Source organism: Parus major, chromosome 3, assembly GCF_001522545.3.
Source record: "Parus major isolate Abel chromosome 3, Parus_major1.1, whole genome shotgun sequence".
Classification (NCBI taxonomy): domain Eukaryota; kingdom Metazoa; phylum Chordata; class Aves; order Passeriformes; family Paridae; genus Parus; species Parus major.
Window position 1 is genome coordinate 95,030,065 of NC_031770.1, and position 6,000 is coordinate 95,036,064.

General features: G+C 37.9%; 1 protein-coding gene across 15 annotated transcripts in view; it reads right to left on the reverse strand.

Annotated features, from left to right (window-relative positions):
* MYT1L (myelin transcription factor 1 like) overlaps positions 1-6,000 on the reverse strand; it is a 307,933-nt gene that overhangs the window by 295,297 nt on the left and 6,636 nt on the right. For 5 of the 15 annotated variants that reach the window (XM_019006099.2, XM_015621708.2, XM_015621706.2 and 2 more), the window contains exon 1: positions 5,333-5,898. The exons of 1 other annotated variant lie outside the window; for it this stretch is intronic. The gene's annotated coding sequence lies outside the window, so the exon portion shown is untranslated. Of the gene's footprint in view, positions 1-5,332; positions 5,900-6,000 lie in introns of those variants that run through there. 9 more of the 15 variants (XM_015621703.2, XM_015621700.2, XM_015621702.2 and 6 more) reach the window with 3 other exon arrangements.

Genomic DNA, 6,000 nt, shown 5'->3' on the forward strand with positions numbered 1-6,000 from the left:
TGTATGTTGGCTAACAGAACCTCAGTTTTTCCACCAGCAGTTTCCTTTTAATTGACTGCTTGATTCTTTTTCCCTGATGTGACATTGTTACTCATTCCTCCAATCACAACCTCTCCATCTTACACGTGCAATGTCCAAAAACCACCTCAGTTCTTGCGAAAATGCTGCAGTCTGGCCTGCGCCCACTATCCCTGAGGATTGAAGTATGCTATTTTCCTGGAATATGGAGGTCCAGTAACTCCATACTCATTAAAGCCCTTAAGTTCAAGTAGATCCAAACATGCAGAGTATTTTAAAAGGTTGAGAAAAACATGTATTCATCACTGGAAGTGATGAGATCTGGAGTTTGATGAAACTGGAGTTTGAGATTGGGTGCAAGTTGATTACAGCCAAAGGATCAGCGGATTGTGAAATTCTTGAAGAACAGTAAATCTGTTTCTCTTAGTAAATACATAACATATCAACTGTTCAGGCATCTTACCACTGCTGGAACAGACATCTTTTTCTATGTGTGAGGGTATTTTAACTTGACCTGTGTAAATTCTGGGTGTTTCCTATAAAGACCCGGAATGGACTTTGTGCTTGCACATGCTGAAAAAACACAAGTATTACTTTTTAGTGTCAACTCCCAGCCCAACCCATCTGTTTTTCTGGATTTTTAATTCAAACTATGCAGCATAACCAAGATACTGCAGAAATATAATTCTGCATTCATAACAATTTGTGTTAGACATACCAAGAGTATTATAAAGATAAAAAGAAAATAAAAAGCCCTGTAGTCAACCTTATCATTTTCTATGACAAACAGTATTATTTCTTCTTAAATATGCACATACCCCCCAAAAAAATCATGAGTATTTATGCATAGGACATGATGGCCACAATGCATGCAAAGTTGTTATAAACATAGTTTAATATGTAACATGGCCTTTTCCTCTTCAGACAACAGAGGAATTGCTAGTATCTCTGAAAATGTTACTAAAACAAATCACTAGTGTTGAAAACTAATACAGCAGATTCAACAATCCTGGTGTAGGAGATGTGAAATAAAAGGATGAGCCACTGATTTACAGTATCACAAAAGGCCTGGGAAATCCCTTTCAAAAGTATTCCTTATGTTTGAGAATGCCCTGCTGCAGCACTGAAGAAATGCCAGAACATCTACTCCCAACAGTTTACCCTCAAAACAAACCTTGGAGATCTTTGGAGATCTTCTCTTTCTGCATTTTGACTATTTTATTTGAACTGAGGAACTGCTCAGAAAGTGACAAAGATGGACTAGGTTAAATGCTGTAACATGGTACTTATTCACACTACATTAGGCAGAGGAACACTAAAATTAGGCATAAAATTTTATTCCCTTGGTAATATCCTCCAGTACTGGCTAGAGACAGGAGAAAAAAAAGGGGATTTCCCTTGGAAAAATAAAGTAAGCTGTTGATATGAAATACAGATATTGCAGTATTACATCTGCAATAGTACCACTATTTCTATTGGGGGGGGATGGGATGGGATGGGATGGGAGGGAGACGACATCACCACAAAGCCTGGAAAAAACTGGCCATTCGGTGAGCAGTCTAAAGTCTTTTTTGAATGGTAACTATACTCTCCACTACATTCTGCCTGTAAACAATCCTATCAATAACAAAATCTTGAGGGAATGAGGAGATGTTTTCTTTTGATTTTAAGTGGAGCCGCGTGAGAAATATGTTTGGCCTGTCATTCTATAAAATGGTATTACAAGCCTGTTCCAAAGCTCACTGGTTTCTTTTCTTTGGGGTCAGAAGCAGGATTATGCAAAGCAGGAACAAAACGGCAGCCTTTTAAAAACATCTCATAAAAATTTTCTTAAATTGCTGCTTTGCTCTAATTCTCTTCACTACTGCACCAAGCAAGTGACAACACTTGCCAGATTCAGACTGAACCATACCAAGTGAACATGCATTTGTTTTATACCATGCCCTTTTAAATCAACTTCCTGATAGATAAAAAATGCCATGAAGACGAAAGGTATGAGAAATGCAGACGTTAATACATCACAAAATAACAGACCCCAATGCTGGTTTGGTGTGAATCTGTGTCCTTACAAATGTTTATGTGTTTGCCTGTTGCAGAACTATAATCAATTTGGTTATGATACACCTTCAAGAAACATAAAATTTATCCTGAAGGAAACTGCTTTCTGAAACTAACTGCTCAGATGCATTAGACAGGTGGGAGTTTCAGCAAACCAAAGGGTCTACTGGCAGACACAACATTGATTTCTTATTGTTTACAACCTACCAGACAGTTCTATACTGACCTGATTTGATGGTTCTCTCTGGGGCACCCTGCAGCCCTGGTTATTTCCACAACCAAGCTGGCCAGCTTCCTTATTTGGCGACTGTGTTTCACATCTGCAGTTTCAGTGCAAACATGCTCAACTAGTATATACACACTGAAAATCTGATCCGAGATCAGATTTTAAATCCAATCTAATAATAATGTTTACTGTTTTCATTACTAGAAGTATGATCCCTTTTAAGGGATCAAAAATCCTATTGTGATTTTTGTCTGTCTCCACATTCAACTCCCCCTCCCCACACAAGATGCTTCCCTTTCATTTCAGTTGCATTACATTTTTCTGGTTTTTCCTCTATGGCTAAAATAGGCAGAATGATTCTAATCAAAGCAAAATACTGTGACGGATTCTAAACAGATAATCTTTGTCAACAAGCTACAAAAGCTTTGATTTGTTCTCCTTGTGACTTTTTAATCTAGGATATGTGGAGAAGATGATGCTATTTGGTCTGCACTTACTCCATAGAAATCTGGCTGCACTTCTGTTTAAAGCACCATTGATAATCTTATTAGCATTTCTCATCACTCCTATTACGAGAAAGAAAAGGTCAGTAAGTAATCCACAGCCATAAAGTTTTCTACCACTATACTATCAGGAACTTCACATCTTTACTGAAAGTTGATCAACATGATGCAAACATTTATCAAGCTCACACAAAGTGATATTAAACTCAGTATTTCCATGAGGATATTCAGTGCTGTGTACCTATTTAATATCAAAGTACTTTTCCACCACTGACTCTCTCAAAAAAACAGTGACTGTTCTCAAAGTTGATCAAGAAATGATTCTAACACAGACAACTATGTTTTATAAATGTGCTTGTGCAATGCACTTAGAAAGAATTACCCGCGCTCATTTCCCATGGAAATGCTAATGGATGGGAATTATATTTTCATTCTTTTAGAGTCCATATAAAAGCCTGACCAGCACAGAACAGTTTTCAAAACAGTTCCTTTTTTGCCATTTATATAGCAAAGTTTCTATGCCTTGCTAATAGTCTGCCGCATATGTGTAGCATGTATGTGTATATAATCAAAATATTCCTTTGCATATCTTACTCATCTCCTCAACACAAAAATGAAACAAAATAGAAAAGAACAGGAAAAACAGGACCCCTCAAAAACAGTCTTTAACAAATCTGGAGAAATCATATATCTCTGATTATACTGAAGTAGCTCCTTTCTTAATTGTCTTTGTCTCCAAACACACAGTTGCTCAATTTTATAATATGTAACATCCAAGACTGTAGACTAAAACAACAAAGTCATACTATGAACTGGGAACTACTACAATAAAACTGATGTCCTTTTTGAAAATGTGGGTATATAACTGGGTATTTGAATCTAAAACAAAGAAACCACTGCAAATGCTTAAATAGCATTTAACTATTGCCCTTGTTGGTGAAAATGGGGAGGGGGGGGGGGGGTGAGCGGAAGAAGACCACTCACTCTCCAGAAAGTTCAAGCTGCAAAATACATACAAAATAGAATATACTATAAAGATGAGATTAAAATATATCTAATTCTACACTTACTCATTGTAATAATTTACTCTTTTCTTTGTTCACTTGATAATTCAATGTAGTTTTTTAGAAAAATATAGTTACTTAGAAGAATCCTGGGTTTTTACTTAGTCTTGCATCACACTGTATTTCTAATGTTCAAAGTGTTATGTTGCCATCTATATTGTTTTTAAATGTGTCATATTGCAAACAAGTATAAATATATAGTCATCAGATGACACTACAGCAACCAAGTTTAACCTTATCATTCCAAACTTGATCAACCTTAATAAATCATATGAGGTACCTGCTAACTGCCCAGCAAGGGTTAACAGTTTGTTCCAATATTTGGGGGGCTTTTTTGTTTGCAGAGTGATACGACAAAGACTTTAATTTGTTTGGCAATTTTTGAAAATAAACAATCACATGGAAATGTAATGGAAAAAAAAAAAAAAAAAGGGAGAAAAAGGTAAAAACTAAACATCATTTGGAACTGTAGCTGTTGTTCTCCCCAACAATATAATCAAAGGTAACAAAACCCCCACACCACTCAAATTAAAGCAAATAATCTATTAAAATGCTCTACAATAGTCACAAGAACTATGTAAAGACAATTACCAGATAATAATTTCTACTTAACCCTAACCTTAAATGCAGTTTCAAAATTAGGTCAGTTAAAATGAAAATCACCATTTTTAAGGAGATTAGGAATCATTAGACTTGAATAAAAATATTTATGAACAAGTACACAAAAAAAAAGCAAACGTAACTAAATGTTCAAGTACCTCATATTTTATACACAGCATCAGAATTATATAAGAAATGCCTATCAATGGATGCTCTGTTCGAGAAGTGGGATTCCAGTCTGACTCAGTATTATTACCTGACAGAAAATATCTAATTCACAGATAGCTTGTTTATTTTTTTCTTTTGTTTTCTTCTTTCAAAAAAGAAGCCTTTATAAGGACACGTATGTAGCGGAGATATATAGAGCTGAGAGAATCACTAGCATTTTGTCAATCTGCAACTTGGGCTTTAGCATTACCGGTGAGTTTGTGTTAAATAATGCTCTTTTTTTTTCTTTTCAACCAAGAAAATGTATATCACACCAACCAAAACTAATCACAGCAGGGCTTTCATTGAAACAGTAGTTGCTAATTTTACAGATCTGCCCACATTGTTCTAGAAAATAGGAAGCAGAAATCTGACATTTCCAGCAGTCATTATTAAAACAACAATCACTGAGAGCTCGATCCTGGTCTCACTGGAAGCAATGTCAAACTCCCCACTGACTTCAGGGAGAGTAGGATCGGGCCCCAGGCTGCTCAGCCTCCTCCAGCTCTATACACAGGAGTATGTGTTGTGGAGCTGTGGTGGAAGAAGTACAAGCTATTCCTTTGTTAACTGCCCAAAGAGTTAACTTTCCATCACTTTGTCAACAACAGGAAAGTGCCCTGCAAACAACAACGGTGATAAAAGGACATATTTACCTTGAGAGAACAGGAAAGGGAAAGCCGCAGAATTGCAAAACAAAGTAGTCCAATGGAATTATCTATGCATGCAGTCCAAACGTGCACCTCCAAGTAGGCCACAGTCTGTCAAGCAGTCGTCTCGGCACCAGCCACCCTGCCTTCCATCTTACGAGATTCACCCAGAAAACTGAAAAACCTGCTCCACGACAACAAAACTCTCCTAATGCTTTTGAACGCCCACCATTTGTTCTCCATTCATCCAATCAACTTTCCACTGCACATCTTCTCCTGCGACTGAGGCTCAGAGGCAGGATCCCTTCTCATCTGTATGCTAATTATTTTGCCACATGGACAAAAGTAATAATGCTTTCAGACAGGAAACCAACGGGCCTGAAGTCGAAGGCAGAAATTAATAAGTTTCCACCACTGAAGACTGAGAAGGTGGGCATGCGTGCAGCTCTGTGGCTGATGGATCAGCTGTAACCTCCATTTAAGAGCAGCAGAGAGGCGACGGGCTGGAGGAAGCCTAGGCAGCGTAGCACGCATCAAGCCCTAGTTCCCCTAGAGACCACATTACTGCAGCAGAACAGCATCCGTAGCAGATTGCTGACTTACCCCGCCTGAGCCCGCATCCTTTAAGCAGCGCGGCGCGCATCCATCCCGCCGGCCCCGCGGCGCGGTGCAGT